The sequence below is a fragment of the Phyllostomus hastatus genome, unplaced genomic scaffold (genome assembly GCF_019186645.2).
Source record: "Phyllostomus hastatus isolate PE091 unplaced genomic scaffold, TTU_PhHast_1.1 phas_contig_524, whole genome shotgun sequence".
Classification (NCBI taxonomy): domain Eukaryota; kingdom Metazoa; phylum Chordata; class Mammalia; order Chiroptera; family Phyllostomidae; genus Phyllostomus; species Phyllostomus hastatus.
In genome coordinates this window covers 16,704,151-16,729,791 of record NW_025333900.1, presented here as the reverse complement: position 1 = coordinate 16,729,791, position 25,641 = coordinate 16,704,151, and the positions used below count along the sequence as shown (strand labels likewise).

General features: G+C 43.7%; 1 long non-coding RNA gene across 1 annotated transcript; it reads right to left on the bottom strand.

The window, feature by feature from the left end:
• Window positions 1-440: 440 nt before the first annotated feature.
• Window positions 441-24,263, bottom strand: LOC123824048. Its single transcript, XR_006786640.1, has 4 exons — window positions 24,139-24,263; window positions 5,365-5,566; window positions 3,478-3,580; window positions 441-1,405 (listed from the first exon to the last, which is right to left on the bottom strand). It is a non-coding gene; the product is annotated as an uncharacterized LOC123824048 (long non-coding RNA).
• Between the last annotated feature and the right edge of the window lie 1,378 nt (window positions 24,264-25,641).

The window sequence follows — 25,641 nt, the reverse complement described above, 5'->3', positions numbered from 1 at the left end:
AGAAAATTTGTACCACTCATGCATAAAAATTTATGACTGGTAACTTTTGAATCTAAATTGTGACTTTACATATTTTTCTATAGTCATTTATGGCTCAGTTATCTTACTGATTATTAACTGACAGTCCTTTGAAGGACTATTGAGATGAAGAAGGGTTGGGTGTGGTGGAAGAGGCCATGGGATGTGTGTATCAGACACTGAGACGGCATTGTGCGAAAGCTCCTGAGACTTTCTGGAGACAAGAACTGAAAAATGCAGTAAGTGGGGACATTGGTCACTTCGGTGCAACTTGCATGTAAGATTGTCAATGTAAGAAACATTCAAACCTGTAGAGAACTTTTGTAAGTTTATTTGTGCCAAACTGATAGTTGCCAGAAAGCAAAACCTCCATGAGCTGAGAAAATGCTCCAGAGAAGGGCAGTTTAGCACCTTGTTTTATACATTACAATCAAAAGTGGAGGCGTAATGGGGTTACACGAAATCCATTGGTGGTAGATTAGAGAGGTGAGAGAAAGCAAAGCAGGGAATCCTCTGGGGTTGGATAAAAGGTAAATGATAGATACTCTTACACAGGTGGGTACAGGATAATTAACAGTCATCAATCAACTCGATAACAGTGAGGGGATTGGTGGTCTTACCCTAGCACAGTGCCTGTGCTTTGCGGGGGTCCTGCAAAAGGAAATTTGACATTCCAAAGGTCAATAGACAGGCAACAAGACAGGCTCAGTTAAGGTAAAGATCGACCTTTGTTAGGAAAAAATACTGGCCTAGGACATGACTGTCCACTTTGACCTGCTTTTAGTTAGAGAGTTTTTTATTTCACACCATCTTGTGGTTACTTTAGATATCCGAGTTTGTAAGGCCACCACACAGGCCTCCCCTGAGCTTGTTGGGTTTGCATGTCACCCCTTTCACAAGATTTTACCCACTGCCACCTTCCGTTATATCTTTCAGGCCTTTCATTTATGCAAAATATTGATATAAACATTGAAATGAAATAAATTGACTCATTTACTAATGTTGGCTAGCAAGTTGTAAGCATTTTGGTTGGGGTGGAAACGTACATGAGGAGGGAAGTCACTAAAGCCAAATTTAGACTCAGAGGAGTACTTAACTTAGCCATAGCACAGGGCCTGCATATTTCTGAAGGTGAGTTTGAATGTCATCCTAAATATCCAAATAGGAAAAAAGTGAAGAGCTGTCTATAAGCTGTATTATTTTTTATGTAAAATTTTTAATATAGGTTATACTTTAGGTTTCAGACCTAATGATACTTGAACAAACAAGGGCGAGAATGATCAGGATGCCATGAGTGATATTGTTACAGAACCAGCCGGTGGTGTTCTGGAACAGCTGTGGGGTTCTAGTGCCCGCCACCAAGCAGCGTGACTCCCAGTGCAAGAATCTGGTGAAAAAGGAAAGAGGTTGTTTATTTAAAGGTTATACAGGTTTAGAATAATGGCAGATTTCTGCCGGTAAGTCCCACTCCCTTTAAAAACACCCCAAAACACATAGTCCTTCCAAAACAGGCCACTTTCAGAGCATGCCACTTAGAGGCCCTGTCTTTCAGAAAAGCAGAAGCCTGCAGCTCAACATTCCTGGTTACAGTTCAGCTCCAAGCATCTCTCTTGAGTCTGGGTGGCTACGCAGGTACCCACAGCTCTGTCAGCTCTGCAGCTGTCTTCTCCAGGCAAACTTCCAGGCAGACCTCCTCTCTGACTGCAGGTTTCCTGGCTCTCTCTTTGATCTTCAGCCCACCCCAATTTAAATGCTTAGTCTGGAACTTCCTATGTGATCTCCTATCTGGTTCTTCCTATGGTGCAGTAGTGTCCACCATTTTTGTCAGGTCCCCAGTGTCTTTGACCCTCTTTCAGCTACCATCTTTAGGGCGAGAGCTCCCACAACACATGGGCCTTCAGGGTGGGCATCCATGCCCCTCCCTGCCCCCCGCGTCGTGATTCCCTGCACGTTCTCACAGTCATGTAGACAATTCTAGGGCAGCAGCCCTTTTCCCTTCAGAAAGGAACAGCTATTAACTGGCCTTTTGTTATGTAATGTGCCTAAATACTGCACCTTCTATTCTTCCCTCCCCCCAATCCTGCCTATAGGCAGACAGGATTATGAAGGTTGTCCCCCTACTTTCAAGGAATCCAGGCTCTGCACCCCCATTACAATAGAGCATTTTCAGAGTTTGAATACTTTGCACAAAAGACACAGCATTAGGCAAAGATCTTATCACCAAACCCAAATGTCTCAACAAACCAGCCATTCTGATTATTTCGAAGCACCAATTCTTCAGTTATAACATTTGGGAACAAGTAGAGAATGGACTTCTCTTTAGTGTATTTCTTTAGTCCTTTAAGAAATTAATTTTATTTCAACTCAAGTTACATCTAGACATCACCATGTAAAAAGTTCCTATCAGCAGTCTCAGGCAATAAAAGAAAGAGGCTGTAAGTGTTGTGTTTTATATCTCTTCCACAGCTCTAAAAATTTCAGCTTCCCAGCAATGATTTTGATATAGGAAAAAATTACATTTCCTACGTTTGATACGCAAAGTTTCTTAGGGTTTCCTTACAATTTCACATAGACTATGTGGGGTGACTTTGTTAAAATAAGACTCCAAGTAACGTTTGGCAGCGTTGAACTTCTTAGGCTAATTTAAAGAATAGTTGAAACCAATGCAAGAACTTGAAGGTGTACTCATGGTAGGCCTGAGGGGTAAATAGCCACACATTTATCAAATAGTTGATGAGTTTCATTTGTGCCTACTGAGTTATATGTATGAATCATAATTCTTAGTGTTAGAAATTGCTTTATGAGAAATACTCTGCAGTATAGCCAGTCTCAACACAAACCTGAAGTCTCAGGCACGTCAATGACCTCTAAGTGGTGTTAAGGAACAAATTATCGTAACACTTGTTAAAATGCTTAAGGAAGACTTTATGCGGGACTTACTATTTATTCTTTTCTTAACTCTCCCCAGGTCCTAGCCTCTGCTGGTGACTCAGACTCGCAGGGTGGTCACACCCTGAGCCTTCGCAGTGCCAGCACACGAGCAGACTTGGTTGTCCTGTGCATCCAGAAACAAAGCCAGGATGTTGACAGCCTCTGTTTTTTTATAAAAGTTATTTAAAATGAGTTCATGACTGTGAAACTGAAAACTAGAGATTCAGCTTCTGTCAGAACTACTTGGTCTAACCATTTAGCTACATAAATAGTTTGTGTTAAGTCCAGATAACTTCTCAAAGACACTGAATTTGTGTCCAATGGAACATATGAAGAATGCCACAGAATCATATGTGTATACACATAAACCCGATTTACATCACACAAAACTTCTGTCCAGTGAGGGAAGGAGAAAATGGAAGTGTGGGGGCAGAAAAGTGGTTTTCCTTCTACCCTTCTGAGTTCTTCTGGCTGGACTAATAATCGAATTAGCATGAGAGATTAACAGAAGAAAATGACCAAACTTACTATGTATATAGATGCTGGGGTTTCAGAAGACTACAAGACAGGAGAAACAGTGGGCGGTTGAGACTCCTATGCCATCCTGGACTAGGGAGAGGGAAGCAGGAGTCTGGAATCAAAGGGAGAGCAGGCAATTCACCAGTAGATGAGAAAAGCAAATGTGGTAAACAAATTCTTACTTAGTCAACTAGAAACAATGGGACATGGGACGTGGTGTGGAAACTAAGAAGCAGACTTTGCTTAGTTCCTGCTCGTCTGCCACATTTAATTCATATATGCTAAGGTGAATATGCCAGGTCTCCCTTCCCAAAGCAGGTTTTCTATTTGAATTTCTTAGGCAGGCAAGGGGGAGGTTAAAAAAAACAAACCTTTCTTGAGTTTGTTGGGCTTACTTTTCAGTTTGAAATAATCCTTGCACACCACAGTGGCACTCTCTGGGGAAACCAGTTCCAGACCCCTACGCTGACCAAGGAGCCTCCTGATGAAGGATGCTCGGTACACACTTTCTAAAATTCAGGTTGATTTGCCCCTTAGGTTCTACCAACAACAGTGTTAAAACAATCAAATCTCAGTACAGCAAACCAGCTAGACAATTATTTTCAGGAAGCTTTCCCTAACTCACTAAATAAAAAACTGCTAAAATATAAAAATCAATAAATAAAAGTTTTTTAAGAAACTTCTAGTGACTATTGAATGCTTTAATTATAAATTTGATCAAGAGCTTTTATCAAAAATATCTGAAAGTTGACTCTAAAACTTTAGGTAAATGCTGATAATGGCATTCTTAGTAGCACTGACTGTATGTGCCATAGTAAACAATTATAAGACAGAGTTGTATTCTGGGTTATTTTAAAATGTTTAAGATTATAAACATTTTTTCTTATATGTACAAAGAGGGGTGAAGTACACAAGCTTTTACTGGGAACTCTATAATGCTTTAAATAGGCTGGGCAATAAAGAGGTGTTATGCTTTATCGGTGTTACTTGAATTGATTAGGCAGAAAAGCATACAGTATTAATTATAGAAATGCCCCTTCTATCTTCAGTTCTACCTATTCAATATAATTTTGGCTTTTATATTAAGATTCCTGAGACACTTTAAAGTTTTAAGACTTCTTTAGAACTTCTCTAATACTTCCCACCTACCTATACATTTAGGGCACATATCACTTGTACTGTGGTTATTTTAGGACCTATCATAGCCCTCCTTCCAGACCTGGAGGCCCAGCAAGTGCAGAAACCAAGACTTACTTATCTTTGTGTTTCCCTAATGTGCTTCCCACTGTGACTCACAGAGAATGGGCCCTCACAGCTACTGCTGAATCAGCCAAGAGACCTAATTCTATTAACTGAGCCATCACACCTTCTCAAACTGGTTTCTGGGCATATTATTTTCCTAGGGTTTCTGTGGCAATGTACCCCACACTGGGTGGCTTACAAACAAACAAACAGAAATCTGTTTTCTCAAGGTGTCACAGGTGTGCACAGGTAACCAGGTTCTTAATGATCGAGGACAAAGAATTGAACTGAACACACAAAGTTTATAGCATAAAGAAAGAGGGAAGATTTATTAAGTGATAGTACACTCCACAGGACACGGGAGTGGGCCAACTCTGAGCAGAGAAGGGACACGTGGGCTGTACCATCTTTTGACCCAGCATCAAAAGTCACAAACGTCACTTCTACCATACCCTGCTTGTGGAAGCAGTCATAAATCTTACCCAGTCAGTTTAGGGGCCAAGGAGAGGGGACACAGGCCTCACCTTTCAATGGGAGGAGTATTGGTGTTACATAGTAAGAAGAATGGAACAGAAAATGGACAATCTGTCACACTATCCACACCAACGTCTACAACCACTGAGCAGCATCTTTCCCCAACTCTCCAATACTTACTCGCAATTGTAGATGAGAAATGCAGGGTCCATAGAAGGGTCCAAATAACACTCATGAACTTCACAGTCTTTTAGCATATCCAGTGATTATTGCGGAAAACCAGAAAATTGAGAGGGCTCGTGTTTTTCTTCACCTCTTTTCTTTGTTTCTAATTTATTTGAGCCAGCTTGAAGAATTTAGCAGAACTTCTATTATTAAATAACTGGAAGAAAGCCATCATTTCATTTTACAGAACACATTTTTAAAAGATTTTATTTATTTATTTTTAGAGAGAAGGGAAGGAGAAAGAGGGAGGGAAACATTGATGTGCGGTTTCCTCTCGTGCACCCCCTACTTCGGACCTGGACTGCAACCCAGGCATGTGCCCTGACTGGAAATTGAACCAGCGACCCTTTGCTTCATAGTCCGATGCTCAATTCACTGAGCCATGCCAGCCAGGGCTACTGATCACATTTTTTAAATAATCCACTTTTTGGCAAGGTTTAAAGTAGTGCTTTCACAAATTTTATTTGACCCTCATATGCTTCTCCCAATGTCAGCCAACATTTCCTGAGTTGCTCCAAGTTGCCTGCGTACACACACACACACACACACACACACACAGACACCCAGGTCTGTGACTTACACAAATTGACAAGAGGGAAAGTCTCATCCGTGTCCCTGGTGAAAAGCGAAGAGATCTGGGATGGCACCTTAGCCAAGTGCCGCAGCTTCTATTTTTATCCAGGCTCCAGAAGTCTGCCCACTGCCCCAGCTCCCTGCACCCGCCCAAGCCGGACAAGCCCTCGCGCGACTGGAGCACAGGCAGCAAGACAAGGTCTCTGAAGCCTTCGACCCCACCCTTTGCAGCAGCCTTCTCGGGTAGGTCGAATCCTAGCTGAGGAGGAACATTTGGGGGTTGGGAAAAGTTTTCTAGGAAACAATTACTCACAAGCAATGGGACCAAAAAAGTTCCAGAGATGTTCTCCAGCAAACCATTTAAACGAATGACTCGCAGCTGGGCAGCCTGCCCTGGGACGACTCATGTGAACTGAATCTATGTAATGTGGCATTAAGATCTGTGTTCTCCCGCCAACCTCATAAATCTTCAAACCAGTTCATGGAGGGCTCCCCTCCCTCCTGTTCACTCTTATAAAATCCACCCACATATTTAGCTCATTCAGAAAGAATAATGATTTAATAGCATGTCTCCCATTATAAGGTTTTGCCACAGATGTCAGCTGGAGTCTGAATGTCTCTGCAGATTTAAGTGCCATAGGCTACACCCCCCATTCCATGCCCTTTGGAGGCCCGGTTCCCTCCCAACGCATTCACAGTTTCTGGTGCATTCATGTTTTCAGGCTATTGGCTCTGAACATCTGTTTCTACAAATCATCTTCCACGCATCACCTCACCATGCTACCCATTCAGTCCCTGTTCTATACCTAAAAGACAAGTCCACCCTCTTCCTTGATTTCCTCCAACACTAGCACCAAATTTTTATGCATTTTAGAGACTTTAAAGAAGGTTTGGAGAAACAGCAGAGCATTCGTGATTGCCACGGGGAGCCATTTTAAAGCCCCACACGGTACAAGCCCACCAGCCTGTCCACAGTTACTCAGCCGCGCCCCCTCCCTCTCCCAGCTCTCTCGCGCTTCCGGGCTCTCAGTCTCAGATGCCTCCCTCCCAGTGTGGGGCGGTTTAACTTCCTCTCCCTCTCCCTGTCTCCTGGGAGTGGCTTCTGCCTCCCCCGACCTCACCCTGTCACCTGGGCAGCTTATTAAGGTTTTTCTCAACACACTTCCATCCCGTAAGAGGAATTCTGGTGTCTGCCGTTAAATTGTTTTCTTAGCCTGCTTGTTAGAGGTTGTTGCTCTGACCTGCATTTCTCTGACTATTCATCCTATCTTTTCCAACATCCCCTGCCTTTCTCTTCCCTCTGAATATGCCAGATCTCCAGGTGTAATCCTCAGCTCTCTGTTCTTCTTTGTCCCTACACCACCCCTTAGTGACCTCATTTATTTTCAGAGTGATGGCTGCAGCCTTTCTATAGTAACTCCCAAATCTCTATAATTACGCTTCTCCTCTACCTCTCTCTACCAGCCGTCTTCTGTACACTTCCACTTACCCATCATCTCAGACTTAATGTGTCTGAGAGGAAACCTCTTCTAAGCATGACTATTTTAAAAGTAACAGCCTCCAATCCTAAATGATCTCCCCACAAACCTCTCGACCCTCCACCTTCGCTCTCTCCTCGTCTCCATTGCTGGACTAGTTCTCCAAAGTGTAACTCTGGTTTTATTGCCCCTCTGCTCAGAAACCTTCCCACTGTCTTTTTTTTTTTTAAAGATTTTATTTATTTATTTTAGAGAGAAGGAGGGAGAGAGAGAGAGAGAGAGAGAGAGAGAGAGGAACATCAATGCGTGGTTGCTGGGGGTCATGGCCTGCAAGCCAGGCATGTACCCTGAGTGGGAATCAAACCTGCGACACTTTGGTTCGCAGCCTGCGCTCAATCCACTGAGCTACGCCAGCCAGGACCCCTACTGTCTTCTTAATGCAGTCTGTAGGCCTTAGCCTGCCCTTCAAGATCCACCCCAATGTAGGCCTTGTCTGTGATTCCAGCACAGGCCCTGGAAGCCAAAGGGAATTCAAGTGCTCGCTGTTGGTTTACCTGATGTATGACATTGGGAAGGTTACTGTGAGCTTCCTGACCTCTGCTTATATTAAAGACATCCTTGTTTTGGCATCTTCCCAGGAAGTGCTGAAATGTTAAGTGTTCCAATGCTGGCAACACCCCAGTTCTGTCCCTACTGAACTGTAAATTTCTTGATTATCACCAGTCCTGGTTCTAATCAAGGTAAGACCATCTTACTCTTGAACTTTTACCTGTATCCTCAGCCACAGTCATACCTATTTTCAAGGTCTCTGTGATGCAACCTTAAGGTTTTATAGCAAGAGAGTAAAATAAAGTGACAATGTAATAATATATACATATAATATATGTGCACATATATACATATATGGGTGTATGCATATACAATATATACATGTAATATATACACAGCCAGCCAAACAGATGGTTAGTTATATTGTGAAGCCATTAGTGGGGGCTATAAGGAGAAGGGAATGGTGTTAAGGAAGGATGGTTTGTTCCCTTTTCTCCATTGGTAACTAGAGATACAGGGGTTAAGGGCAAGAGCCAAGACTCTGGCTCCCTGATAGCATCTGAATTCAAACCAGAGTTTATACCCCTTCCCTGCCACTTTCTGGATGTGTGTTGTGGAGCAAATCACTTAGTCCCTTCAGTTGTAGCCCCGTTACCTAGGAAACGGCCTGCGGGGGCCCATACAAAGAGCTGTGTGATGAGTAGGGGTGTGAGGCATACAACGTGCCTGGATCAATGCTTGCACTCAACAAATTTACTGGTAAAGTCATGGATACAGAGAACAAACTGATGGCTGACAGATGGCAGGGGGTCAGAGGGAAAACACAAGAAAACATAAGACGAACAGAAGAAAAATGTAAAGGGATTAAGGATGGGGGCTGGGTGAAAAATGTAAAGGGATTAAGGAGTACAAATTGGCAGTTACAGAATAGTCATAGGGATGTGAAGTACAATTTAGGGAGTAAGTCAATGATACTGTAATAACTAAGTATGGTGCTAGGTGGGTGCAAGACTTCGCCAGGGGATGACTTTGAAAGTTTTATAAAAAGTCTAACCATTATGCTGTACAGCTGAAACTAACACAATATTGGATGTTAATTGTAATTTAAAAATAAAAATTAGTATCATGGTGACTTTGGACTGACCTCTGGATAATGTAAAAGGTAGCCTAAAATATTGTACATTTTCTAAAGTCAACACTTACTTAACACTGAGACTGTGCTAGGCATTGCTTTAGAGGCAGTAGACTTGTACCTTTGCCCTCAAGGAGGCGGAGCCTGCCAGGGGAGTCCCAGGGGAGCATTTATTGCTGGGACACGAGATGAATGGTAGAGTCAGCGTGTTCACGCTGTACTCGAGGAACACGGTGCTTTTGTTACAGAACAAGAGGGGGGCCAAGGGCAATATACTATTGCCCGAAAGAAAACCCCAGGTCCGTTATGTCCGCCGCCAGAGGAAAGACGTCTCTTAATGCCAGAGATTCATGAAAAGGAAAGGAAATGTTTATTTAATGCTATACAAACTTAAAGTAGTGACCTAATATCTTCATCAAAATCCTAAAGTCCCTTAAAACACCCACAAACATTTGCCCAGTCTGGGGTACCGTATCTCAGGAAAGGAAATAGAAGTCCTTGGCTCAGGCAGCCCCTGGTTCTTCCCAGCAATCCATCTTGGCGGGGAGACCTCCCTGGGTTTCAGGCACTCTCGGCTGTGTCACCGGGATCTCTGCTAAAGCCAAGTGGTGGTTCCCCCTTCTAAAGCTGCAGAGGTCCCCACTCTGGCAAAGGCACGTGGTCCTCTCTCCACCACTCCAGCCGAGTGGTCCTCTCTCTTCCAGGCCCGCGGGGGTCCCCACTCAGCCAAAACTGCGTGGTTCTCCTTCTCAATGGCTGCCATGTCTGGGTTTAAATCCCCAAGCCAATCTTTCTCTGCAGCCCCATTTCCGACTCCTCCCACACTCAGCCACACTTGCCCTCAATCTCCTGTCCTTTCCAGCTTTTCTGGCTGCCATTGTGGGTCTGGGCAGGTGTGGCCCCATGTCAATCTTCTCCGAGCTCCCACGCAGGTGCCGTAACTTGGGGGACCTGCCCCCCAGTCACATCTTGGGGTGGGGGTCCCTTTCCATCCCCCTGGCCCAGAGCATGGCCACAGCTATTCAGCATATCTAAGCGACCAGCCAAAGGCTATAGGTATGTTAAATGATCATGCCATGGATTTAGCTACAAAGCTGTTGCTGTAAAAAACAGCCCTGCAAGTTCTTGCTCCGTGTGCAAGAACTCACACCTGTGGGGGAAGGGGTGAAGACATCTTAAAATCTCCTGGACACCTTGAGTTCTGGACCCCATTTCAAATGCCCATTTGGGGTTCCCCCCTCTTGGCTGCATCCTGTAACACTTTCTCTACCAACCAGCATTTCCTGAGCACATTCCAGTTACCAGCCACTGTTCTAGGTGCTGAAGAATCAAAAATAAATATGATCCGTGTTTTTAGACAGTTCATAATCTAATAGGAAAGGAGACTCATGTATTCAATAGCTACTACGTGTTCCACAAACTCATCTAGAAGTCTGTTCATTTTACACATGAGCACAAGGAGGCTTTGGTCAGATTTACCTAGCAATAGGGAGTCTTGGGAGGTGAGCTGAGCTGAGTCTTGATGTAGGTGAACCCCAGACAGAAATGAGGGGACTGTAGGGAACGAGCACAGAGGTCTGAAAGACCACATGGTGTCACTGGAGGATTTGGGGGCAGGGAAGGACCAAGCGCCATTGTAACGGGAGGTGAAGATGAAAAGACACATTAAATCAGCTTGCGGATGTCCTAAATGTGCCACCCACATCAGAGAGCTCCTAGGTTATCCTTTGAGCAGTGGGGACAGGAAGGAGCTTAAGTCCACCCTTGGTTATATTCAAAGCCTGAATAATCTTAAGTAGTGTGTTTGAGACCTTCCTCTGTTTTCAAATCCTGGTGAATAGAAAAAATCAACCATCTGGTCTTGCTAGGAAACCAAAGGCTGCAGAGAGAAGTCAAGGGTAGGCAGATTGACAGTGCCCAGAGCAAGCGGCCGTGCATAATGAGATATGCAGACGTGAGTGTGTTGCTTTAACTTGTCCTTGGCCTTAGGAGATCTGAGGGAAACGTTCCAGCAGTCTCTTTCTCCTGTGTCCCTACCTCTTCTCTTTTTTGCACACCCTACTTTCTTTCTTTGCTTTGCTGCCATTTTTTTTTAATAGTCCAGCTGATTGTGGGAAATTGGCCGTGGTGAGAGTCTGGAGAGTCATAAGGGAAACCACTCAGTTAAACTGAACTCTGAGTGTCATTCTCAGGGGAAAACTCTCCTCCTCCCTCTGGCCCTCCCCCTTGTGGTGCTGGGGTGCTCACTCGGTGGGGCCATTGGTCTCAGAGCACACGAGGATGCTTGCGGTTTGTTTCTGCCCATTCCTCTGAAGCCTGCTCCTGGGTGGGCCCAGGCTGCCTGCTTGAGTCATGTGGGCTGCATGGTCCAGACCAGAGGTGCCGAGGAGGAAGTGGCTCAGCTCGGCCAAGTGTCCCTGTCTGACCTCTTGCTCTTTTTCTGTCCCATAGGAAAGGTGGAGCTTTCCTGCCACAGAACTTAATTCTCCTTTTCCTTTCTTTACAACACTGCATTCCTGTCCCACCTTTGGGAAAGAATGGTGCTTGGTATTCCCTATGAGCAGCACTCTTCAGAAGCCCTTTTTTTTTCTCAAAGCCAAGGGTCTTGATGGGCTGACTGGGAAAAGTACAGGTTGAAAATCTAGGGTCAACCCCCTCCCGTGATGGTACCATTTCTTAACATATTTTGCACTCCCTGCCTCCCCCAGGGTGAGGCTCAGGTTCTGGCAGGACCAGGTGAGCCTGCCATGGTGAGAGCATCTCTGTCACACGAGTTCACTCTGACTAGATCCAGGGACACCCTCACTCTTCCAACCGCTTTCAGGCACAAAGCGAGCACTGTCCTCTGAGTTGGAGACTGCCCACATTAGCTGTCAAGAGGCAGCAGGTAACACAACCTGGAAGTGAAGGAAAGTTCATGCCCCAAAGGGTGAATTTGGACCAAAGAGAGAAAGGAGACCCAAGGGTGCTGACCAATAAATTCTGCTCCTTTCCTCCCTCCTGTGGATCACTGGCTTGGTATGCCCTGCCAGAGATGTCCCTTGTCGCCAAGAAACCAGCTGTGTTTTATCGTGACACCATGACCAATTTGTTAACAAGATTTCACTTTCCTCCTTCCCTGCCTTGATTTTCCTTTCATCTCAGTTTTCCAACCCTGCCATCGCACTGTCCGAAGAAGCACTAGCAGATCAGCTTTGCCTCAGCTTTTCTTCCAGGGAGTCCAGTAACAGTGACCTGGTGACATCAGAGCAACACTCTGGACCCATTAATGTGACCAGTTTGTTCCTGTGTTGGCCTAGGCAGGGTTGTAACCACTTACCCCCACACCTTCAAACCCCTGAAAGTCGGTCCTTGCTTCTGCCTTGAAGGAGAATAATTTTAGATCTACACATTCATGGAAAACATTTAGTAAAAAGGAGAGCCATCACAGTGCTATTAACAAGAGAAATAATAGAAGATAGAAACAATCTAAGCTTCAAAAAAATGGAGTGTTTTTTAATAAATGATATGTTTCTGCAACAAAATACTAAATAGACTAAAAATATTACAGACATATTTATTGACATAAACTTGTTAATAATGTGCTAATTGAAAACAAAAAAAAAACTAAGTACAGCATGATCTCACTCTTGCAAGAAACAAATATCTGTGTATTCCCCAGACTGAATGATGTTTGACCTCTATGTTAAACGATGTGTGGGAATTAGCCAAAGGGGTGTGTGTGTATACATATATTTGTATAGAATAACTGGAGGAAGTTACATACCAAATGCAAACAGTGGTTGTCATTTGGTGGTAAAATTATGAGTGAGTTCCCTTTTATTTTTTATATACATTAATATTTAAATTTTTTTCTCTATAAAATATATATGAATTGAGCCCTGGCTGGTGTAGCTCAGTAGATTGAGCACAGGCTGTGAACCAAAGGGCCACGGGTTCAATTCCCAGTCAGGGCACATGCCTGGGTTGTGGGCCAGGTTCCCAGTGGGGTCTACGTGAGAGGCAACAACACATTGATGTTTCTCTCCCTCTCTGTCTCCCTCTCTTCAAATAAATAAATAACATCTTTTTTTAATTAAAAAAATATATATATTAATCATGATTTTTTTCATTGAAAAGTTAAAAGTATCCTGAACCTGGTGCTCACAAATACCCTTTCTGCCAGCAATGTGCTATAACTTTAGAAGGAAAATGAAGTGAAGACCCCAGAGAGATGCTGGAAGACTAAGGATAACAGATAAACTTTTATAGGCTTTTATTTCGGGTGAGAATTATTAAGAGGGTATGATTTGTAATTGTTCCAAATAATTATTTTTGATGAAGGATGAAGTAATACATCTGCATCTGCTGTGTAACCAGCTTTTGTGAGGCAGCTTATTCAGCATGCCCATGTATTCCATTAGTTCATTGTAGCTAACAATTGTACTATTCCTAAAATAAATATGGTGCCCCTTGAATACTTCTTTGGTATGCTTTTTAGTTCTTGAGACCTTTTAAGACTAAATCATTGCATTTGTACAGGGTGAAGCAAATGGTAGACAGTCCATTTATCCAACATACACCAAGCTTTGCCCTTTCTTTGGGAGCTAAGCTGGGTCCTGGGGAATCAGAAGTTGAAGACACCTACTCCTCCCTCAGTGAGCTGATAGGAGACAAGGGCCAGAGAACTGACACCTGCAGCTGACCATAGTGGACACGCTAAGCCCAGGACTCCCATGGGCCACACTGGGCACCAATACTGTTTGGGAGACATGAGCGGTTTGGAGATGCCTTCCAGAGTAAGTGACATTTGTGCTGTATATTGAAGGAGGTGTGGGAATTAGCTAAAGAAAATGAGAAGGGTGTTCTAAGCCAAGGCTGGGAGACAGAAGACATCAGATCCAGGGATTAGGAAAAGTTAAATCTGTTCATCAGTGCTGTTCAGAAACTATCTGCAATGATGAAAAAGTTCTGTATCTGTGCTGTTCAAAACAGTAACTATGAACAATTGAGAAACTGAAATTTTAATTTTATTTCATCCTTTAAGTTTAAAGTTAAATAGCCACATATTACTAGTAGCTACTGTATTTTTTTAAACCACATATTGAGGTATGACTGACCTACAAAAAGATGTACACAACTGATGTACACATGTGTTGAGTTTGGAGAGAAGTATTTCACCTGTGAAATAATCACCACAATCTATGCCATAAACATCTCTATCAAAAGTTCTTTCCTGGTTTTTAAATTTTTTTAAAGATTTTATTTATTTATTTGCAAAGAGAGGGGAAGGGAGGGAGAAAGAGAGGAAGAGAAACATCAATGTGTTGTTGCCTCTCAAGTGTGCCCCCACCCCTCACTAGGGACCTGGCCTGCAACCTATGCATGTGCCCCGACTGGGAATTGAACTGGTGACCCTTAGGTTGGCAAACCAGCACTCAGTCCACTGAGCCACACCAGCCAAGTCTGTTCTTTTTATTTATTGTCATTTTTGTGTGCGACCAGAACACCTAACCTAAGATCTACTGTGGCTGCTGTACTGAACTGCACCCCTCTAGCTAAGATCAGCTGCAAGATCATAGACATGTTTTTCACTAGTAAGTCTTGTTTTCATTGTAAAGATGAAAACAAGTCCCTGAAACATTTCAAAACTGAGTAATTACATGAATGAACTTAGAACAAATATAACTTGCAAATTTGGAAGCAAAGTAATTCGGCCAGTTTTTGACATGAAATATGCATTCACTTTTCATGACCTTCTTTGAAAAGGAGACAACAAAGGAACCCTATAAAACAGACATTGCCATAAAAAATCACCTTTGAAAATAATCTGATAGTGGAAATGACCAATTCGTTGACGACAAACCAACAAGTAAAAGATAGCTCTCACGGAAGGAAATTGAGTAGATGGCATTAATGGGCCATTCCCTAGAGGCCACATACTAATGGCCAATTAAACAGGTAAAACAGTGTTCAACCTCATTAGCATTCAAAGAGGTTTTGATGCAAATGAGATTCCCACTTTGCAACAGCCAAATTAATTTTATTTTCAAGGCTGTTTATTGTGAGGAATATAATAAAGTCGCTCTCTTAAGTGTCTTTAGGAAAATACATTGTATATCTTTTCTAGCGGCCAGTTTGGGAGAATTTTAGCAAAAGACTTGAAGATGTTGAAGCCCTGTCAGCCAGTGATTTCATTTCTGGGAATTTGCCATAAAGGAGTAACTGGCGATTCTTGCAAAGACTCCTGCCCAAGGCGGTTCATGTCTATGCTGCATACACCATACGGTGGGGGTGGAAAGAGGGGAAAAAACTTTGTTCTACTCTTCTAGAATGAGTAGAATGCTGGAATACAGGAATGCTGGCAGGTGTTTCTTGCAGCTGGTCTAATAATTAAATTGACATGAGACAGAGTAACAAGAAGAATGGCCAAAGTAGGTACTGGAAGCCCATATACATGAGAGGTTCAGAGACAGAAAGGTTAAATAAGGTCAGAATGAGGCAGGGCCCTTGGTGGGGGGTGAAAGAGCGGCTGTCCAGGAAGGAGGTGTTTGCCCTGCCGTATAGATAAGTCATAAAAAAGTTGTCTCTGGTAATAACTCTTAGTGTGGGCAAGGACCGTGATTTAATTCCTTTAGGCAGCTGGTAGAGTAGAGGTGTAACAGGGTACAGCCAAGGAGGGCCCCAATGGAGATTTGTAATGGGGTCCAGAACTCAGGGTGTCCAGGAGATATGAGAGAAAAATATGTGCATTATGTCCTCACCCCCACCAGTCTGAGTTGGGGGATGGGACACATGGAGTGGGGCCGTTGAGAGCTGTTTTATACAGCAACAGTTTGCAGCTAACCTCTGGCATGGTCATTTAACATATCTATAACCTTTAACTGGTTTCATGGACATGTTAAATAGCTGTGGCCATGCTTTGAGCCAGGGGGATGGAAGTGACTTCCACCCAAGAAGCAACTCCCCCTTGTCACAGAGCCTGAGTGAGAGCATGGAGATGATTGGCTCCACACCACAGGGCTACACCTGCCCAAACTTACCATGGCAGCCCAGTAAAGCTGGAAGAATACAGGAATGCTGGCAGGTGTAACTGATTGTAGGAGGAGTCGGAAATGGGGCTGCAGAGGAAGAGTGGTGGGGGGATTTAAATCCAGATGCAGCAGCTGCGACAGGAATCACCATGCAGCTGTGTCAGAGGTTGGGACCACGCGGCTCTGGTTTGCTCCCTTTTGCCACGTGGCTTCGGAAGCAGGAGAGACTTTGCCTGGAAGAAAAGGGTTGAAAGGACTCTTGCTGGTGGGCCATGAGAAAGTGCCACATGGCTTTGGATTAACTGGAGATCATGGCGACACAGCAGATGGTGCTGGGAGCCTGAATCATGGACTTCTACTTCTTCTCCTGAGATATGTATGGTACACCAGACTGGGCAAAGGGGAGAAGGAAGGATTGTGTGCATTTGTGGGTATTCTAAAGAACTTTAGTTTTTTAATGAAGACATTAAGTCATTACTCTAAGTCTGTATAACTTTTAAATAAATAATTCCTTTCCTTTTCACCAATCTCTGGTGTTGAGAGACGTCTTTCCTCTGGCAGCAGGCAAAGCGAACCTAGTATGGGGGGAACCCCTAGAGAAAAAGCAGGGGTCCTTTCAGTAATAGTACATTGTTCACTCCGGGCTTGTTCAGTAACAGGCAGAAGTTTCTCTTGAATGAGGAGGGTCTCAATTGTCTTCAGCTCAAAATAATCCGCACACCAAAGTAGCACATCTTGGGGAGGCCTGTTCTGAACCCCTTCAAATGAAACAACCTAACTATGATTCCCAATAGATTTATTAAATAAATTATAATATATCTAAACAACTGAATACTACACAGACATTAAATGTCACGTTGCATATGAATACTTAGCTGCATGGAGGAAATGTGTGTGATATATATTTGTAGTGGCAAAAAAAAGCAAATTGCTATCAAAATGTAAATTTTCAGTTATTATAAAAAATGGAGGAATAGAGAAAAATACTTGAGAGATATTCACCAAAATATTAATGGTGTTCATTATCTATTGCAGTGGTTATGGGTAATCTTTATTTTCCTTGGTATTTTATAATTTTTCGCAATGAATATCTATGACATTTAACAGAGAAAAGCACCTTTTCAAGCTGAGATTGTTAATTGAGTCAGCAATGTTCAACCCCAACAGAAGTAATTGGAAGTATACAGAAGTACAGAACCACCACACTCCTGCTCCACTATATGAAATAATCGAAGTGATGGAGGCATTTGCCAGTCTGGGCTGGAAGAGGCAAGTGACTTCGGAGCCCTTTCCAGAAACTCTTCCCTGCAGTTGGTAGCAGCAGAAGTGCTTTAAGAAACCAAGATAAAGTGTTTTCAACTAGAGATAATTATGTATATGAAGAGGATCTTGCAGCCAGATATGTAGATGGTGTATAGAAATATAAGGAATTTTCCCCGTGTTAGATTCTTCCTAATGTTTTAACTCAGATATATCGGGAAAAGAAGAGAGGAGAGTAGCAACAAGAGCTTTAACTGAAGACCAAACAACCAGAAACTTCAGCTGACCAGAAATTCTTCTGCCTTTGATTTTTAGGAAACAACTGGGCTCCCTCCAGCCCAGTCCCATCCTGAAAGTGGGGAGGCCCCTGGTCTCAGGGCCCATTAGCCCAGTAGGCTCAGAGGGGCTACGGCTCGTGATACTTTTAGAGGCTCACAACAATGATTTAATTTTAATTTCTTTTACAATCAGAAGAAGAATGAATATATATAATGCTTACGTAATAACTCCAGCCCGAATGATATTTATCATTACATCATCACAATTGTAAACTATAATCTTTATTTACTTATGGAGAAAGGGTCCCATGAAGGAAAAAAAAACTGACCAGGGTCCTTGAATGCCATAGCAGGGCCCTGGCTGTCCTGACAGCACAGCAAAGCTGGCCCAGGCCACTGCAGCCCTGGGAGGGGCGGCTCCTGCCACCAGCTTCCAAGAGAAAGCCAGCTCCGCGGGCAGGAAGGCAAACTTCTATCCAGAGGCGGAAGGGCTTCCTAATCTCCCTAATCTCCCAAAAAAGGCAAATTCTGTACAGTATACTCTCTCCCTCTACTCAAGGACTTAAAATAAGGGAAATGTAGCATGCTGTCACTCTTCTCCCAAATAAGACAAACCCAAGTGTGATTTCATTCCCTGAATCTCAAGTAAAGAGGGTTCATCAATGACTTCATTTGCTTTTCCCTCAAAAGTCAAGATCAAGTGTGACTTCCCCTCAAATCAGGCAAGGTTGGGCTTGATGTCACCTCCCCCTCCCACCATCCCTCTGCCTCGCTTCCTGCCTAGCCGGTGACACATTTCCAGCCAGACTGCTGCTCAGAAGTAGCTCCACCTATAGGTGTGGGTGTCTGGCTGGGTGCTGCTTCCTCTTTGCCCCCCCCCCCCCAGGGCAAGCCCTCTAAAAGGCAGCTCAGAGTCAGTGAGGAGTGGCAAACTGTGACTCAGCACTATGGCAGACATATTTATTCAAGGCTCAATATTAAATAAGGAATTTTTAGGCAAGCCTAGAGGGCAGGATGAGCCAGCCCAGGATGACAAACTAAAAAGCAAAAGGGGAAATTCAGGGCTGAGAAATTCCTAGAAAAGAATTTATAAGCTTGGCCAGGAGGAGAAGTTTGCTTGAGTTGACAGGGCTGCCAGACAAGGATGGCTTCGGACCTGCAGCAGCTCATGACCCTGCAAGCACCCAGAAGCCCAGCTGTCCACTTCCCCACATGTCCTTTTGACCTCTGCAGGCACTGGGTCCTCCATCTGTAAAAGGTTGAGAAGGGCAGGCCTGGCAGGCAGGGCAGCCCCAGTGTGCAGGGGGCACTCAGTATCTGGTGAGCAGTGTTGCATCTACAGCTCAGCTTTCATTCATGAGAAAGGAGCAGAACTGGAAAGAAGTTAACCTCATAAACAAAACGTTGAATGGGATGTCAACAGTGCATATGAACCTAAAACTGCTCTATTTTTAAAAATTGAGATTTTGTTTAATAGCCTGTCCTATAGCCACAAAACCCAGCTTAGAATCATGAGAAGGTTTGTTTTAGCTCAAGAGAGAGACCAGGGGAGCAGGCCACCTTAACCATCACGACTGTAGGAGTCACAAGCAAGTCACCTTTTCTTTTCCTCATGCCTTCGGCATGCCCCATGGTGTCACAATTCCCTCACTGTGAACAGTCGCTTTGTATGCTACAGCTAGGAAGAGAGTTACAGTGAAAGGTCCTGGGAGAGTGAAATTCTGGCATATGAATAGCTAAACAAGCTGTTCTTGAGAAAAAGGTTTTATATTCAAAGCCTCAGTTTCATCATCTGTTAAATGAAAATAAAAATGTTGTCTTACAGAACTGTCATATAGATCCATTTTCACTGAAATCTTCACCACCCACCCTATTTAAAAGGAAGCTACACCTTTCCTTTCTCAAGCCTCACCAGTACATCCTAGATACTTATTATTTGTATTATTCTATGGTGCAAACTTCTTGAAAGGAAGCATGGTAAATGAAAGGATAAAGTCAGCCCCATTTGCTTTTGTGGCACCATTTACCGAGCAGGCCTGTGACCCTGTTAAACATGACTCCTGTTTTACTCTTCTGAGCTTGCCCCCAGGACTGGAAATCCCTGGAAAGCAAGAACAGAACTAGCCACTCCCTGCAGCCACAGGTGGAAGATAACATTGGAACAAACTGCAGCCTCGTGTTACAGCACCCCCAACGGCCTGTAACACTGGGGCCAGGGGCCCCTTAACAGCAACCAGGGGCCACATAACAGGAATCCCCCACCCTTTTTTAATCCAATTGTAATCCAATAAAAGTTCAAATCCCCCACCCTTCAATGCTGGTGTATCTCTCCATGCCATGCCCCTCTCCTTTCTTGGAGAGTGAATAAAAACTTTATTCTCTACACTTTCTTCTCTTTGTGAATTCTTTCACAGCCTGCACCACTGGCCACCCTAACAGTGAAATTCCAGAGAGGAGAGAAAGACAAGCAAAAAAGAGATTTAGTGAGGATCCAGGAACAGAGAAACAGACTTCTTGCATGCGTAGTTTTTGTTCCTCAAGGAATGCGGAGGCATCTCTGAGCCAGGTGCAAACAGCAGCACTGTAAATCAGCGCATTCTCATTGCTCCCCAAGGCTGGACATCTTTGCACAAGACAGTAACTACATAATCATGCTGGTGTCTGGATATGTGAGGAGATATTGGAGATCTGGGAGTACATGAAAGACAAAATGCCTCACCCCTACTGTCTGCACCCCAAGGATGAGACCCTTTTCCTTTGCAGCTGGAGTTTAAGATTTCCTCTAGAAGATGCTACCTCCCAGTCTTTCTCCTCCAAGTGGACCCCTAGCCTCCAGCCAGCCCTGATGGAGGCCTGCGGTACTAACACTTAAACTAGGCCGAACTAGGAATAATGCCTTTTTGGGTTTTAAATGTTGAAGAAGTAATGTAAAAGGACATTTGGGAAGGGACAATGTGGTGTTAAGGAAAGGCTGCAGGACATGGAGTCGGCTGACCTAGAATGGTGGCTTGATAAGTGTCAGCTTGACAAGACTGAACTGCATTTCCCAGAATTCCCTTCCCTGCCCATTTCCCATCAGAGATATTCTTGGGATTTGGAGGGGAGAAGTGAAGCAGTAGGCATTATTGTTCTTGCCTCCCCAGAGCTCTCCACTGTCTACCACCACCCCCACCCCTCCCAGGTGAAGTACCAGCACTTTCTCAGGGTCTTTGAGAGACAGAGCTTTACATGAACAAACGGTGTGGGTAGACTTGTAGGCACCAGACTGGTGGGGAAGTATTTTGCAGGTGGTTTCCCCCCAATCCCACCATGACTGGCATCATATACTCTATTTGGATTCACAAAAAGTTGATTATTCATTACCTAATTAGCAGAGAGTACAAATGCCTTAAACAAAGCCTTCACTGTTTAAACTCTCAGTTTTAGGGACGTGCTGGAATATGGGGCTACTCAGACCCACTCACTGCTTCTGGCCCTCAGCTCCACCTGCCCCGCCCCCCACCATGTCACGCCTGCACTCTCTCCCTTGCCTCCTGCTGTGTTATCTCTCTGTCCTCCATCTATCTTGTCGAAAATGAACAAAGGAGTATGAGTTACCCTAGGACGGCTTGACACAGAAAAAAAAGTCTTTTCAAAATCTCAGAATGTCATGATGAACTAGATGAGAAAAAACGTGATGGACTCTCTTGGCTGTACCCAAGTCAGTTTCTGTGGAAAAGATATTGAACACTCAACTCATTGGTTAACAATATGAGACAGTTAAATGGAGGATGGTAAAGAGAGAAAGAAGAAGGGAATGAACAAATGCTTTCTTTTTTTGTTAAGTATCTGATTCAGGTGCCAAAGCTCATAAATTTTCGAATACCGTCAGCCACAAACATGGATGATTCTCCAAATGAAAGGCCAAACATTGGCAAAACAGAAAGCCTATTTGGTCTATCACATGACTACACTAAAGGAGGCTGAGAAATAAACTCTCTATAACCACCCCCAGGTTTCCTAGTACTGCCACTGTCATCCAAAATCCTGGCTCCTTCAAAGTATCACCCCTTTGCCCTGCCAGAGAAAGCCAGGCTTTAAAAGAAGGAAAATCCAAGGTCACTTACTTCCACATAAAGAAAATATTTTGTCAGCTGCCAAATTCATTTTTCTAATGTATTCTCACCTAATAACTTAAGCCTGATACTCTGAGCAGAGTCCAACTTGGGTAATTCCATTCTCCCAACCAAATTCCTCCAAGGAGTTTGAACTGGACCTGACATTATCCTGCACTTCTTCAGCTGCCCTCTTAATCAAACTAATGCTTTTCATCCCCCAAGTATGGTGGGGATAAGAGGTGAAATTTCTAAAAAGAGATTATTCTTAAGAATTTAGTGATGAGAGGTTCCATGATATGGATTTAGTAAAGTTCTTTGGAAGTCAAGTCTGGATTCATCTACTCAACAAATAGTTATGCCAAGTGCTGTTCTCAACATTGCAGGTGTAGCCTGACATGAGAAAAGGTTCTGCCCTCGAGAAATAAATATTAGAATAAGTGTACAGGATGAGGTTGGAGAGAGAGAGGCAGGATTCAGCCCATTTAAGCCATGATGTAGAGTTTGGACATTATCATAAGCACAGATGGAGAGTACTGGTGGACTGACATGATTCCTGCCCCCCTACCCACCCCAAAATCACCATGAAGAAGTGGAGCCATTACACAGGACATCTGTGGGTCAGGCTTCTAGTATTTTGCTATTTTTCACTGAAATTGAATCATTCTGGAGTCAGCTCAACCGCAGACATATTTTCCTCTCTGCAAGCTTCCAAAGATCATTGAATCTTAGCACAAAGAGCCAAGGAGTCCAAAGTCATGGTTTGGCCAGCTGAGCCATCGGCATTGCACTGCTGCAAGACAAATACTGCCTCCTTCTTCCTCTCTAGCTGGTTGTACTTCGTTGGCTCCCTTTGGTTATATGGGACACCAGACAAGAGAGGGTAAATGAAGAAGCATTAGCTCATCTCCGCTGCTCCAATAGCTGTCCATGGTCTGCTGAAAGCCATTCAGTGGCAAAATCAAGGAGCAGAAGTATTTATACATATATGTGACTTACTGAGTGGCATCATTCTTAAAAGTGCATTACCACTGGCAAAGAATCATTGAAAACTTTCTATGTATTGCCCACCCTGTGAACAGGGACAGATATAAATTAAAAAGTTATAGAATCTGACAATACAAAGGGACATTAGTGGTCATCAAGTCCAACATTCCACCCAGTTCAGCATTCTCCCAGGCAGCCCTGACAGGGAGTCCTTCATGTTCTTTACCCCTGTTATGTCATCTGGGGACCAAGTGAGTGGCAATTTAATTGCACATTGTCCTGTCGGCTAAGGAAAGTCATTTACTGTGGCACCTATTGCCCAAAGTTGTGGTCCAAAGGGCCAAAGAACAGATAAAAAAGTTACATCATTAAGAAAGGCCAAGCCCCAGCTGGCTAACTCTGTTAAGAGCATCATCCAGTATGTGAAGGTTGCAAGTTCAACCCCAGCCAGGGCACATACAAGAATCAACCAATGAACGCATAAATAATTGAAACAGTAAAGCAATGTGCTCTCTCTCGCTCCCTCTCACTCTCTCTCTCTCCCTCCTCCTTCCACCCTCCTTCTCTCTCTCTTTAAAATTAATAAATAAAAATAAAAAAAATAAAAAGCGGTCAAGGTCACACCCTGGAAAGGAAGCACCAAATAAGTTTTCCAATCTCAGGAGCAAGAAGACAGAACAAAGGACACAGAGCTAAACAAGGAGATGCCCAGGATGCTGATGAATGACGAATACCGAGTAGGCGGATTAAAGGTGAGCAAGCCTGGGGAAATTCCTAATTCCATGTGCAGGTTCTCATGATGGAATTTTTAATACAGTTCTCACACAAATGTGTATAACTGTGCCAAATACACTCATACTTGGCAGGGGCTGGAAGGGAACTTATTTCCTACTTCTGCTAAATGGTCACTATCTTACACGAACACCCCCTTCATTATTAAGAAATGCCAGAGATTCAGAATGTTTTTTGTATCCTCCTCCCTCTGGCCATAAGCTGTTCTCACATGAAACTCAGAGCAAATTGAATTTCTTTTCCTCGTGACAATTCTTCAAATAATTAAAAACAACTCCCAGGTCCCCTTTCAATATTTCCTGCCCAGGGCTACGTGTCCCCAGATCCCTTCAACTGTTCTCAGCGTAATGTCAGAGGTGCCAAACTTTCAAGAACTTTAGAAATTCAAGTCCAAATATCGCCTTTCGCTCAGAAGGAAGATGAGGTTTAGAAAGGTGAAAGGCAGCTGGGTATGGGATACATTTTGCCCATTGTTACCTGGAAGTAGCAGGCCCAGAACTTAAAGTTGGATGTCTTAATTCCAATCCCAGCAGTCAACCCGTGTCTTTCAATAACCCTCACCACCCTACTCACCTCCCTCTGGACTCATTCCAGCTTCTCAGATCTTCTCTAAATGTAGCCCCTGATGCTGAATGCACTGGCAGATGTGTCCAGCCAGACAAGAGAATAGGGCAATCATTATCTACTTTATTCTAAACTCTATACATCTATTAATGCTGCTATGATTTCTCCAGATCTCTTTGACAGGCCCTGATGATTCACATGGGGCATGTGGTTAACAAAACCCATCGTGCTGTTGTTTTGAACTTGAAATGTGTCAAGCGAGATATTTTCCACTTTGTACTAGAATGGTTTGTTTTTACTTCAACCTAGGTACAGGACTTTATATTGAATCCTCCTAAATATAATTTTGTTAATTTAGATATATCCTTCCATCTGGCTGAGATATTTTTGAATGTTAATTCTCTTATCAGGCACATTAACTAACCACCCATGTTTTAGGACACACACAGCCTCAGTCAACACACTGTGGCAAAGGTAGTTGCCATGGACTCTCCTCCTTTTCTCAGAATTTGTTGCATTTGGGTTGGGGTCGTGTGACTTCTTCTTGACAATAAACTGTGGATGAAGGAGATGTCACTACTTCTCCAAGGCATTTAAGAGCTGGTGTGATTTTTTTCTCTAGTCCTATATTCCCTGAAACAAAGACCGTGTAGGCTGAGTACCTTAGATGTATAACTGCAGGGTGAGAAGGGTGGGGGACTTACATGAGCCAGTGCAACATTTTCAAGATGGTTAACAGCATTCCATTAATTACTCAAAGACATCATAAAAGACTGGATCAAAAGCCTTGTTAAAATCCAAATCTATTAAGTCCCAAGGACCATGGTAAACCACTGAAGGTTCTTAAGCATGGGTGTGATAGACTCAGACTTGGACTTGAGAGATGCAGCTGGGTGGGGGGAGTGAATTAGGGGAATCTAAGACTAGAAGCAGGAGAACTGTTAGGAGGCTGGCTCGTGATCATCTGGAAAGGTAATTATGATTAACGGAGCTGAGATGAGCTTTTTAAAAACATGTTTCTGTCACAGACACTTCATTTCCACTTTTGTCGATATTGCTGGATTGGTGAATCAGAGAAATGACGAAGTCCATATTCCTGACCCTGGCTCCTGCCAGCCACTCCTCTTTGTCCTGCCTGCCACTCCCCTTTGGCGTACCCCAGGCTCCTTCCTCTCTCCTCTAGCCACTTGCTTTTCCATTTACTTCAGCGCCTTGAGGATTCTATCTGACACTGGGCTTTTACACATCTCTTTTTTTCTGTTTAGGATGCTTTCCCACCCTGTCTCTATCTCCAGGCTAATTCCTCAAACATTGAATCTCGGTTTTCTTAGGGAGGACTCCCCTGAACCCCTACACTAAGTCAGATCTCCTTGCTCAAATACCGTTTGCCCTGTACCCTCTGCCTTTCAGAGCACTCAGCACTGCTGCAGCCACTTCCTAGTAGAGCACTTTCCCTTTCCTTTGAAGCTAAACAGTTCCTTGAGGGCAAAAGCAGTGTCTTTTGTGCTTATC